Raw genomic sequence first — 13795 nt, 5'->3', positions numbered from 1 at the left:
CAACCCATCTTGGGTTGTTTTTTTTAGAGTGCACTGTTGAATATCGAATTTCAAGTCAAATGTCAAGTGTCCCCAACTAAGCAAGCCAAAGGCGACAGCAGCAAGGAACCCAAACTCCAACAGGTGACATCAGGTGGCAAACAAGTGGCAAATAGGTGTTAAAATGAAAAAAAAAGAAAAAAAAAAAAGGGAGAAACCAGGCTTAGTCGGGGGGCCAGTTCTCCTCTGGCGAACAGTGCTTTGTTACGACTCAGGTTGCTATCATAAGTCCGATAGGATCGCAACATCCAAAGTATTTATTTCAGTTCCATCCAGTTAAGGATCGTACTCATCACGCCGGTATGGACGGTTGTTGAGGAGCTGCTTTATGTTGATGGTCCCCTTTAGACATTTTGATAACTATGTAACGTTGCACCAAAATGTCAACTAACTCTCATTAGTGTTAAAAGACTGTCTGCTTAATATCTGCTAACACTTTATTGCGTTATGCTCCCCCATTCAACTGACTATAAGTAACTTTGCAAGACCATGCCAACTTATTCTACTAAACCTAAACCATACCTGTAACAGTCTACTAATACTCAACTAATACTCTAATGCAGTGGTTCCCAACCACATTCCTGGAGGCCCACCAACATTTTGCATGTCTCCTTTGTCTGACACACCCATTTTAGATATTTGAGTCACTACTAATGAGCTGATAACCTTAATCAGGTGTGTTTGATTGAGGAGGTAGTGTTGGTGGGCCACCAGGAATGTGGTTGGGAACCACTGCTCTAATGAGAGTTATGTAGGTGCAGTGTTACTTATAGTCATCACAATGTCTAAAGTGGACCATCAAAATTAAGTGTAACCCAATGATCAAACAATGTTCAAGGAATATTGAAGCTTTTAGAGAGTCTTTATAGCAGACTTGTAGACTGAAATAGTCAAGTCAAGTCAAGTCAAATTTATTTATATAGCGCTTTTACAATTGGTAATTGTTTCAAAGCAGCTTTACATATTAGAAGCACAGAAAAAAAGGGAAGTGGTTAAAACTGTACAAACAAGCGTGGTAATATGTAACATATACAAGATGGTGCTACATTAAGCCAATGTCGGCTGACTTCCAGGGGTGGAAAAAACCCCCTAGGAGAAAAACCCAGCGTGCTAGCACTGGGAAAAAAGTCCTAGGAGGGAAAAAACCCCTTGGAAGATATATATATGTAAATGTATATGGAGATCAAAATCTGAATTGTACATTTTTATTATAGAGATTAAAAATCGATTATATATAAATATATGTAAGCGGATACGGGGATCCTGGGCTACGTTGTAGTCAGGTCCAGACGCAGGTTCTCCATCTGACCTGGATACGGCCTGGATCCAGCACCCGGCAAACCTCAGGATAAGCAGAGAGACAGATATTAGCCTAGATGCCATTCTTGTTCTGATGTACAGGTATATCTAGTGTTATAGGAAATGTTCTCGGTTCCGGCCGACCTAATTATTGCAGCGTAACAATCCTTTAACGGATTTGAAAAATGTTAATGTATTGATAATGTGTTATGTGTATGCAAGAGCAAAGAGATGTGTTTTTAGTCTAGATTTAAACTGACAGAGTGTGTCTGCTTCCCGAACAATGCTAGGAAGATTGTTCCAGAGTTTAGGTGCTAAATAGGAAAATGATCTGCCGCCTTCAGTTGATTTTGATATTCTGGGTATTATCAACTGGCCTAAATTCTGAGATCGCAATAAACGTGAAGGACTATAATGCATTAAGAGCTCACTTAGGTACTGGGGAGCTAAACCATTTAGAGCTTTATAAGTAAGTAGCAAGATTTTAAAATCTATACGATGTTTAATAGGGAGCCAATGTAATGTTGACAGAACTGGGCTAATATGGTCATACTTTCTGGTTCTAGTAAGAACTCTAGCTGCCGCATTTTGAACCAACTGTAGTTTGTTTAAAAGCCGAGCAGAACAACCACCCAGTAGAGCGTTACAATAATCTAGTCTTCAGGTCATGAATGCATGAACCAACTGTTCCGCATTTGTCATTGAGAGCATATGTCGTAATTTAGATATATTTTTTAGATGGAAGAAGGCGGTTTTACAGATACTAGAAACATGACTTTCAAATGAAAGATTGGTATCAAAGAGCACACCCAGGTTCCTAACTGAGGACGAAGGTTTAATGGAGCACCCGTCAAGTGTTAGAGAGTATTCAAGGTTTTTTCGTGAGGAAGTTTTTGGTCCAAAGATTAGGAAATCAGTTTTTTCTGAATTTAATAATAAGAAATTTCTTGTCATCCAGTTTTTAATGTCAGCTATGCATTCTGTTAGTTTTGTGAATTTGTAGGTTTCGTCAGGGCGCGAGGAAATATAGAGCTGAGTATCGTCAGCGTAGCAGTGAAAACTAACACCATGCTTCCTAATTATCTCTCCTAAGGGCAGCATGTACAGAGTGAAAAGCAACGGTCCTAATACTGAGCCTTGTGGTACCCCATATTTAACCTGTGATCGATACGACATCTCTTCATTAACTACCACAGACTGATAACGGTCAGATAAGTATGATTTGAACCATGCCAAAGCAATTCCACTAATGCCAATATAGTTTTCAAGTCTTTTTAAAAGAATGTTATGATCGATAGTGTCAAAAGCAGCACTGAGATCTAATAACACTAATAGAGAAATACAGCCACGATCGGATGATAGGAGTAGATCGTTTGTAACTCTAACGAGAGCAGTCTCAGTACTATGGTATGGTCTAAATCCTGACTGGAAATCCTCACAGATTCCATTTCTTTCTAAAAAGGAACACAGTTGTGTTGAAACTGCCTTTTTATAGTATCTTTGACAGAAAAGGTAGATTCGAGATTGGCCTGTAATTTACTAAATCTCTCGGATCTAGTTGAGGTTTTTTAATAAGAGGTTTGATAATAGCCTGCTTAAAGGTTTTTGGCACGTGTCCTAGTGTTAAAGATGAATTAATTATATCAAGAAGTGGACCTACGACCTCTGGAAGCATTTCTTTCAGTAGTTTAGTCGGCATTGGGTCTAACATACATGTCGTTGATTTTGATGATTTGATAAGTTTAGATAATTCTTCCTCTTCTATAGCGGCGAATGATTCTAGTTTTACCTCAGGGACACTACAGTGCACTGTCTGAAGAGAAACTGTAGACGGTTGCATGTTTATAATTTTCTCTCTAATATTATCAATCTTGCAAGTAAAGAAGTTCATAAAGTCATTACTGCTGTGCTCTATGGAAACGTCAGCAGTTGAATCTCTGTTTCTAGTTAATTTAGCCACTGTGTCAAATAAATACCTAGGATTATGTTTGTTTTCTATTAAGAGATTTGAAAAATAAGTAGATCTAGCATTTCTTATGGCTGTTCTGTACTCAATCATTTTTTCTTTCCACGAAAGGCGAAAAACTTCTAGTTTTGTTTTCTTCCAACTACGTTCAGCTTTTCTAACAGCTCGTTTTAGAGCCCGAGTGTGCTCATCATACCACGGCGTTGGATTAGTTTCCTTAATCTTCTTTAGACGTAAAGGAGCGACCGCATCTAATGTGCTGGAAAAGAGAGAGTCAATAGTTTCTGTTGCAGCATCGAGTTCTTCTATGTTGTCAGGTATACTAAGGCGATGAAACTGCTCGGGGAGATTATTTATAAAGCAATCTTTAGTGGCAGACGTGATTTTTCTACAATATTTATGGCTGGGTGGTGGTTTTGTAGCCTTGGCTAATTGTATTATACACGAGACTAAATAATGATCTGATATATCATCGCTCTGCTGTAGAATTTCAACAGCATCAATATCTATTCCATGCGACAGTATTAGATCTAGGGTATGATTACGACAATGAGTGGGTCCTGACACGTGTTGTTTAACTCCAATAGAGTTTAAAATATCTGCAAATGCCAATCCAAATGCGTCTTTATTATTATCTACATGGATATTAAAATCACCAACAACAAGGACTTTATCCGCAGCCAGTACTAACTCTGATAGAAACTCAGCAAATTCTTTGATAAAGTCAGTATGGTGCCCTGGTGGCCTGTATACAGTAGCCAGCACAAATGTCAACTTACATAATGTTACATAAAGCACCATCACTTCAAAGGAATTATATTTGAAATTCTTTTGAATGATTCTGAATATATTACTATAAATTACAGCAACACCTCCCCCTTTGCCTTTCTGTCGAGGATTGTGTCGATAATCATAACCTTGAGGACTAGATTCATTTAAAGTAATGTAATCGTCTGGTTTTAGCCAGGTTTCTGTCAAACACAGCAAGTCTAGTTTATTGTCTGTGATAATTTCATTTACAATAAGTGCTTTTGAAGAAATAGATCTAATATTCAGTAACCCAAGCTTTATCATTTGTTTATCTGATTTATCTGTGATTTTCATTTTTTGAACATCAATTAAATTTTTACCCTTAAAAGGTTTTGGAAGTTTTTTGTATTTACTAGTTCGAGGTACAGACACAGTCTCTATGTGATAATATCTAGGTGAAAGTGTTTCTATGTGCTGTGAATTATCTGAGTTCTGTGACATGAGGCGGCTAGCAGACGGTCGGTTTAGCCAGTTTGTCTGCGTCCTGATCTGGGCCCTGGTTTGTCATGTTTCAGCTCTAAGACTATTTGCCAAATTTCTAGAGAGAAGAGCAGCACCATCCCGGGAGGGATGAATACCATCTCTTTTCAACAGATCAGGTCTGCCCCAAAAGCTTTTCCAATTGTCTATGAAACCTATATTATTCTGCGCACACCACTTAGACAGCCAGCCATTGAGTGATGATAACCTGCTAACTATCTCATCACTCCGACGAACAGGAAGAGGGCCAGAACAAATTACTTTTGCTGACATTGAATTTGCGAGTTCACACACCTCTTTAATGTTAATTTTAGTGATCTCCGACTGGCGAAGTCGAACATCATTTGTGCCGACGTGGATAATGATTTTAGAATATTTACGTTTAGCATTAGCCAGCACTTTTAAATTTGCTTTGATGTCAGGTGCTCTGGCCCCCGGCAAACATGTGACTATGGTGGCTGGTGTCTCTATTTTCACGTTCCGTGTAATAGAATCGCCAATTACTAGGGCACTTTCAACAGGATTTTCAGTGGGTGCGTCACTGAGTGGGGAGAACCTGTTTGATGTTCTAATCGGAACGGAAGAGTGGTGTTTGTTCTTGCCATTATGCCGCCTCACAATCACCCAGTTAGCCTGCTGCGTGGCTTCTACAACCGGAACCGAATGTGTAGTGTTTACTAGGCTAGTCGCATCCAAAGCAGTATCTAAGGCCCTTTCATTCTCACTATCCTCAATTAAAGTTTGGATGCGTGTCTCTAATTCTGAGATTCTCTCTGTCAGCCTGACAATATCCCTGCATTTATCACATGTGTAAGTCTCACTGCTGACAGAAAGAGCTAAGCTGTACATGTTGCATTTACTACACATGATAATCGCCGGACATGACTGACCGTGTGTTTGATGAACGCCGTCCGAAAAACTGCAACGCACACGGGACTCGCTGGCTGGATGTCTCGGTCGCTTGCCGGTGCCTGGGGCGAGGGTGATGTGCGGGACGCTGTACCTCGCGGTGGATCGATGAATGCCGGGCAGCAACGTCTCCACAGCTTCCCGATCTGGCGAGGACAGATCAGAATAACATACATCGGATAAATCCGCCATTCAATCGACAAGGAAGGTTGGTTTAGAGGAAAAAAAGAAAGTAGACGGTAGCTAGCAGGCTATGGCTAACACTAGGTGATTACGCTGGTGGATTGCTAGTAATAAATCGTTCCGTTTAGTAATACTATGCAATAGGTTAAGTAATCTGGTGAAAAATAAGAAAGTTATATTATGCGAATAGGAATAAAGAGAAGGATTTAGGATAATCTCCACGAAGCTCCGAGCGTAGATCAGACAGCTGGCAGGCAGCAGCGTTGAACCGGAAACCCGGTTGAACTTGTACTTAAACTTTTGCCGAATCCCGTTGGAAGGACGGCAAACACATCTTTCCCATCGACAAAAAAAAAAAAAAATAATAGAGGGGGCTAATCTGAAATGTAGAGATAGACTGTTCAAGAGTTTCGGACTGCCGATCACAAAGTGATCACAGAAAGTAAGCCAAGATCACAAGATCTCAGACTTCTGGAGGAAGTATACGGATGGAGCAAATTTGTCAGAATATTCTAGATGTTTAGTTATTTATTTATTTTTTCAGTAATCCCAATATTTCCAAAGTTTTTATTTTTTCTTCTTCCTCAGTTTCTTAATAGTTTTTTTTTACTGTGTCCTTAATATTACTTTCCATCCTTTTAGTTTAATTTCCGTCAACTAACAAAATATACATGTAGTGTCAAATGAAACAAAATCATTTAGATTGTTTTGTGCAGTCATGAGTTAAAATTTCAAGGGGATTTAAATAAACTTAAAATCAAATGAGTGTGATTTGTGGAAAATCTTTTATTCTTATACATTTCTTAAATTATATACACACTAGTTTCATCACACTTGTTTTGCTGTTGGTCATTTTTTTATGCAAAAAAAAATGCATTTAAAATACATTTGTTTCATAATACTTCAAATCAATTAACAATGACACATCACTTAAGACTTACTGATATCAAATTATAATTCAACTTTATTTTGGAGTATTTCTTTATTGTACACTTTATTGAACTTTTTTTTTTTTTTAATATTAAGCCTAAAAAAAGTGTTTTAATGTCACTATTAATAAGGATTGTATGACCTTTCTATAATATCAGTCTTTAAATGCAAGATATTTAAAGGGTTAGTTCACCCAAAAATGAAAATTCTGTCATTTATTACACATTCCGTTCCACACCCGTAAGACCTTCATTAATCTTCAGAACACAAATTAACATATTTTTTTAAATCTGATGGCTCCATGAGGCCCTCATAGGGAGCAATGCCATTTCCTCTCTCAAGATCCATAAAGGTACTAAAAACACATCTAAATCAGTTCATGTGAGTACAGTGGTTCAATATTAATATTATAAAGCGACGAGGATATTTTGATGCGGCAAAAAAAAAAAAAGCATCGGAGCACAATGAATCAGTATATTGAATCATGAATCGGATCATGTGTCAAACTGCCAAACAGCTGAAATCACGTGACTTTGGTGCTCTGAACCACTGATTCGACACGCTGATTCATTATGCTCCGAAGCTTCATGAAGCAGTGTTTTGAAATTGGCCATCACTATATAAGTCGTTATTTTGTTTTGTTTTTTTGGCGCACCAAAAATATTCTCGTCGCTTTATAATATTAATACTGAACCACTGTACTCACATGAACTGATTTAAATATGTTTTTAGTACATTAATGGATCTTGAGGGAAGAAATGTAATTGCTCCCTATGATGGCCTCACGGAGCCATCGGATTTCAACTAAAATATCTTAATTCGTGTTCCGAAGATTAACGAAGGTCTTACGGGTGTGGAATGGCATGAGAGTAAGTAATAAATGATAGAATTTTCATTTTTGGGTGAACTAACCCTTTAAAGTGTACCTGCTTGCAATAGTTCCAATTTAGCACAATCAAATATACTTAAAGTCCCCTGTAGTCAATCATTTTATCCCTTAAAATTCATCTTTGATCACCAAAATGACATATTTAAATATTTTTTTTTTCCTGTTAAAATATTTATTCATGCCTTAAAATAGCATGCATGTAACTCTAGACCCTTGCTTCATTTAGTATATGCGGATCTATGAATATGGCAATAGCCCCGCCTCCACTCACTCGCACAAACTCAAAAACCCAATCGATCAACTTATTACCGCTGCACAATGGTATCGCTTTTTACAACATCAGACACATGACGCTTGACTACATTATCAAACAGCTAATAATGCGTTGCTATGTTACACAAACCATGTTCCTGTTCACCATCTGAGTCTGCCTTTTAAAAATCAGCATCCTTAGAAATGTTTTGAACAACTCAGAATGTCAGTGGAGAAAGGCATATAGTTCCTCATAACATTGTAATATGCATCATACACCCGCTATAATGGTAAATCTACCCAGTTTTTTATATAAACAGAAAAATATAGCAGGATAACGTACTCGGTTACTAACGTAACCTCGGTTCCCTGAGATACGGAACGAGTACTGCGTATGGGGAAAGGTCTCCCTTTTTCCCCGCTGCTGAAGCCTTTTTCAATAACGCAGTGTAACTGCACCGTCATTGGTTCACTCATAGACAAGTTGTTGAACCAATGGCGGCGCGGCATAGCTGCGCGGCCTATGGCGACAAAGCGCGCGAATATTCCCGCCGAAATGGGCGGGGTATAGGGCTATATAAGCAGGCGTTTCGCCATAGGATTTCAGTGTCAATCGACTGAAGCGACGACCCTGAGCCGCAGCCTCGTGGCACGGCAAGTGACGCAGTACTCGTTCCGTATCTCAGGGAACCGAGGTTACGTTAGTAACCGAGTACGTTCCCTTTCGATACTTCACTCGTACTGCGTATGGGGAACGAATTCAACCACGCCGTGCCACGGCTGGGAACGATATAGCTTGCATTTGGCCACCCAGAGGGGGGCAAAGGACAAGCGGAGGCAAAGCCTAACCGAACCCATGGTTACACTGAAGGAAGATACTTCCTATGGTGGCGTGAAGCGGGACCTGTTGGAAGCCGCTAATCACACCGACAGGACCCGAGCTTGTAAGGTCGGGACATCGAGGTGATAGAACCTGACAAAGGTGGACGGCGAAGACCAGCCGGCCGCCTCACAGATGTCTTGGATGGAAACTCCGTTGGACCAAGCCCACGAGGAAGCCATTCCTCTAGTGGAGTGGGCCCTGACTCCTATGGGGCAATTAGTGCCCAGTGAGGAGTAGCACAGGTTAATAGCATCCACTATCCAACGGGAAATGCGTTGTTTCGAGACCGGAGACCCTTTGGTGCGGCCGCCAAAACAAACAAAGAGCTGATCCGACAGTCTGAAAGACTGTGATCGGTCTATGTAGGTCCTCAATGCCCTGACTGGGCAGAGTAGCTGCAGCTCTGGTTCGTCCGCCGAGGGAGGAAGAGCAGAGAGCGAGATGACCTGAGCTCTAAACGGAGTTGAGAGCACTTTAGGGACGTAGCCATGCCTAGGTTTCAGAACGACCTTAGAGTCACCAGGCCCGAATTCGAGGCATGCAGGGTTCACAGAGAGGGCCTGCAAATCGCCAACACGCTTTACCGATGCTAGTGCTAGTAGCAGAGCGGTTTTTAGTGTTAGGGGCCTGAGGTCGGCTGAACCCATTGGTTCAAATGGGGCTCCTTTCAAGGCCCTGAGGACCAACGAGAGGTCCCAGGAGGGAATAGTGAGAGGGCGAGGAGGATTCAAACGCCTAGCACCTCTCAAAAACGGATCACGAGCCCGTTTCGTCCCACCGATTGGCCAGCAATAGGAGCGTGGAACGCTGCAATGGCTGCTACGTAAACCTTAAGCGTGGAAGGGGAGCGCCCCATTTCCAAGCGTTCTTGGAGGAAAGACAGTATGGAAGATACGTCACTCTCCACAGGGTCTATGTTGCGTGATGAACACCAATCAACAAAGACTGACCACTTCTGGTCGTAGAGGCGCCTCGTAGATGGGGCTCTAGCCTGAGAAATGGTATTTAGGACGTCCTCGGGGAGGCTAGTCGGCTCCCATCGAGGGACCAGAGGTGCAGAGCCCAGAGCTGCGGCTGTGGGTGCCAGATTGTTCTGTTTGCCTGAGAGAGGAGGTCCCGTCTCAGGGGAATCGGCCACGGGGCTCTTAGAGAGAGCCTGAATAGCTCTGAGGACCAAACCTGGTTCCTCCAGAGCGGGGCCACCAGAAGGACTCTGTGCTGGTCTTCTCTGATACGCCTGATGACCTGGGGGATCAGTGCGATCGGAGGGAAAGCATAAAGGAGCGTGCTGGGCCATGTGTGGGCCAGAGCATCTACTTCCTTCGAGAAAAATGTTGGGCAATGAGAGTTGTCTTCTGAGGCGAAGAGGTCTACCTCTGCCTTCCCGAAGAACTCCCAGATCGTGAGGACCACTTGGGGGTGGAGCATCCACTCGTCGGAGGGGATGTTGCTCCGTGACAACATGTCCGCACCCAGATTGTTCCTGCCAGGAACATGAGTCGCTCTGAGCGACTGAAGCCTCGGAAGAGCCCATTCCAGCAGTCGTTTCGCCAGAGCGCATAAGCGGCTGGACGAAAGACCGCCTTGGTGGTTCAGGTATGACACCACCGTCATACTGTCTGACCGAACTAGAACATGACGTCCCGTCAAGTAAGCCTGAAAGAACTGAAGGGCTTTCATCACTGCTAGCATCTCTAGACAGTTGATGTGTAGATGGCTTTCCTCGTGGCTCCACGAGCCGAAGGCCGGTCTGCCCTCGCACACAGCGCCCCAGCCCAAGTTGGAGGCGTCTGTTGAGAGCACCGTCCTCCGTGAGACCGCCTGTAAGGGGACTCCGCGTTGGAACCATACTGGATCCATCCAAGGTTTCAGGGCTAGAAGACAGGCCCGATTGACCTTGAGACATAGGCGGCCGTGCCGCCATGCGCTGGGAGGAACCCGGAACTTCAACCAGTACTGAAGAGGCCGCATCCGAAGAAGGCCTAGCTGCAGCACCGGGGGAGGCGGAAGCCATCAGCCCTAGCAGCCTCTGGAAAAACTTCAGAGGGAGATAGGCTTTGTTCGTGACAGATGCCGTGAGCTGCTGAATTGCCAGGGGCGCGCTCTGGCGAGACTACTGCCGTCATACGGACCGAGTCGAAAACTGCTCCCAGAAACGAAATTCGTTGAGTGGGGCATAGCGAGCTCTTGGCTAAGTTGACCCTGAGACCCAGGCATTGTAGATGGCTGAGGAGCACGGATCTGTGGCGTTCCAGCTCGTCTCGCGAACGGGCCTAAGATGAGCCAGTCGTCGAGGTAATTCAGAACCCGGATTCCCATCTGTCTCAGAGGGGAAAGCGCCGCGTCCATGCACTTGGTGAAAGTGCGGGGAGCCAGAGACAGCCCGAAGGGCAGGACCGTATATTGGTATGCCACCCCTTCGTATGCGAATCTCAAGAATCGTCTGTGACGGGGGGCTATCTGGATGTGAAAATACGCATCCTTCAGGTCCAGCGAGCAGAACCAGTCCTCGGGGCAAATGTGCGCGAGGATCTGCTTCAGCGTCAGCATTTTGAACTTCCGTCTCATGAGGGAGTGATTCAAAAGCCTGAGGTCTAGGATGGGTCTGAGACCGCCATCCTTTTTGGGGACCAGAAAGTAGCGGCTGTAAAAGCCTGTCTCGCTCTCTGACGGAGGAACCATTTCCACAGCTCCTTTTTCCAGCAACGACATGACTTCGGCCCGGAGGACATGAGCGTCGTCCGGATTGACCGATGTTTGAAGCACCCGGCGAAGCGGGGGGCCGTCGTGCAAACTGGAGCGAGTAGCCCTGGTTTACGATCCCCATGACCCATTCTGACACATCGGGGATGGCCTGCCAGGCCTCGGCCCGAGTGGCTAGGGGTTGAATAATGTTGGGTGACAGACCGCCGTTGAGAGGGTCGTACACCGCGAGGGGTGGAAGAGGAAATTTGCTCTTTTTGTGATGAGGTAAAAATTTGTCCGCCGTGAAAACGGCGTTTGGAGTGGGCGCAACAGGTGTGGGCCCAGCTGTCACTTGGAGTATGTTTCCCACGCCCGAGAAATAAACGAGGCGGAGGGGAAATTACCCGTGGGAGCTTTTGGGGTGGTCCGGTCGTAACGGGACGGTCCCCCATCCTCTTCCTGTCCGACGAATCAGGACGACTTCGGAGGCACCGGGTCCAGCACAATCCTGGGCCGGGGTCCCTGGCGCCTCGGGAAGGGAGGGCGCTTCGCAGGGCGCGGCGCTGGCGATGCTCCTGGGGGGCGGCTGCCTGTGTTGCAGGTGGGGCTGGTTTGTTCTGCTGAGCCGGCGCAGTCCTGGGGCGGCTAGACGCAGAAGCGGAGCTGGAGCGCTTAGGCAAGAAATGCCTCATAGCCTGAGACGATTTCTGCGCGGCAGTAAAGCGCTCAGTGAAGCCATCCACTGCAGGCCCGAAGAGACCAGAAGGCGAGACCGGGGCGTCTAAGAAGGCCGTCTTGTCTAGGTCTTTGATCTCCGTTAGGTTGAGCCACAGGTGGCGCTCCAACACGACCAGGCTGGCCATGGAACGACCGATGGCCTGGGCCGTAGCCTTCGTAGCTCGCAGGGCAAGATCCGTGGCGCTGCGGAGATCTTTGAAGGCTGGCGCGTCGATTCCAGACTCATCCAGAGAGCGGAGGAGTTTGGCCTGGAATGCTTGAAATATGGCCATGGTGTGGAGCGCAGAGGCAGCTTGGCCCGCCGAGGTGTAAGCCCGTCCAGCCAGAGTAGAGGTGGTCCGACAGGGCTTGGAAGGAAGGGCCCTCTTCGTCTTCCAACCCACAGCCGCGGGAGGACAGAGGTGAGCAGCCACCGCTTCATCTAGGGGTGGCAAGCGCTCGTATCCCTTCTCCTCGGCGCCGTCGACGGCGGTGAGGGCGGAGCGGTGCGTAGTGTGGAGGCGGGCAGAGTAAGGAGCGCGCCACGACTTCGTCAGCTCTTCGTGGACCTCAGGAAAGAAGGCGCTGAACGCTGGCGAGGTGCTTGGCGGCGGCCTGGCAGAAACCATTCGTCCAGGCGGCTGCGAGACGGCTCCTCTGGAGGGGCCCACTCGAGGTCCAGCTCTTCAACGGCTCTAGACAGGATGCGGAAGAGCTCGGCATCCATGCCCTGGCCATGCTCGATGGGTTCCAAGGGAGGCGGTGGAGCGGGGTCTTCCGGCTCGCCAGCCCATCCTTCCGCTTCGGAAGCCGCAAGAGACATGGAGTCGTCTTGTTCGTCGTCTGTTCCCCCGAATGAGACGAGGTCACTCGCTTCTGCGGAGGGACGCTGCTCAGGGCGAGAGAACAGAACTGGAGAGAGTTCCCTGGGAGGAGAGGGCGAGGCACGCGGGGGCTGGGCCGGCGTGAGCTCGCTCAACTCCTGGCGCTGAGTCGCTCTACCCCGCTGTCTTTCCTCGCCGGACCGCGGGAGGAAGGGGAGACGGGGGAGGGCGCGAGCGGCGAGATCGCCCTCAGTGAAGAAGGCGACCCGCGAGCGCAGGGAAGCGAGACTCATACACTCGCAGTGCGGGCATGAGTCTCCAGCGAGCGCGCCGTCTGCGTGGGGCTTGCCCAGGCAAGCGACACACTCGCTGTGTCCATCGTCGTCGTGCAGGGCCCCCCTGCAAGTACCACATGAGTGGCGGGGCATCGTGAGACGCCGCTGCCGTGAAAACGGCAATTGGGTGGCTCTTTTAGAGCGGCGAGGGCCGCGGAAGCTCTTAAAGCGGTGAAAACCGCTGGAAATCGCTCTTTTAGAGCGGCGTTTAAGCCGCGGATGAAGCTCTCAGGCGGCGCGCCGGATGGCGGCAGGGGACGCACAGGAAGCGGCCGGAAGCGGGAAGCGGGAGGCGGCGGCTCGGCGACGGCGCTAGAAGCTGCAGTCCGCGAGGGCGCCGGCGCTTTCTTCCACCGGCGAGTCCAGGCGAGTCCGCTGCGGGAGCCTCTTCAGACGGCGGCGAGAGCAGAAGGCGGCGAGCTTCTTCGGCTTCAGGCGGAGATCAGCGAAGAGAAGTAGATGTCGTCGCTGAAGGAGAAAACACTGAAATCCTATGGCGAAACGCCTGCTTATATAGCCCTATACCCCGCCCATTTCGGCGGGAATATTCGCGCGCTTTGTCGCCATAGGCCGCGCAGCTATGCCGCGCCGCCA

At 46.7% G+C, this 13795-nt stretch overlaps 1 long non-coding RNA gene across 1 annotated transcript in view; it reads right to left on the bottom strand.

The window, feature by feature from the left end:
• Positions 1-5209: 5209 nt before the first annotated feature.
• Positions 5210-13795, bottom strand: part of LOC137018329 (uncharacterized) — a 103937-nt gene continuing 95351 nt past the window's right edge. Inside the window, exon 3 of the long non-coding RNA XR_010894898.1 lies at positions 5210-5649. This is a non-coding gene — a long non-coding RNA (uncharacterized lncRNA). The remainder of the gene's footprint in view (positions 5650-13795) is intronic.

Source organism: Chanodichthys erythropterus, chromosome 1 (assembly GCF_024489055.1).
Source record: "Chanodichthys erythropterus isolate Z2021 chromosome 1, ASM2448905v1, whole genome shotgun sequence".
NCBI classification, from domain to species: Eukaryota; Metazoa; Chordata; class Actinopteri; order Cypriniformes; family Xenocyprididae; genus Chanodichthys; species Chanodichthys erythropterus.
The sequence above is the reverse complement of the archived record's forward strand: the minus strand, read 5'-3'. Positions and strand labels throughout refer to the sequence as shown.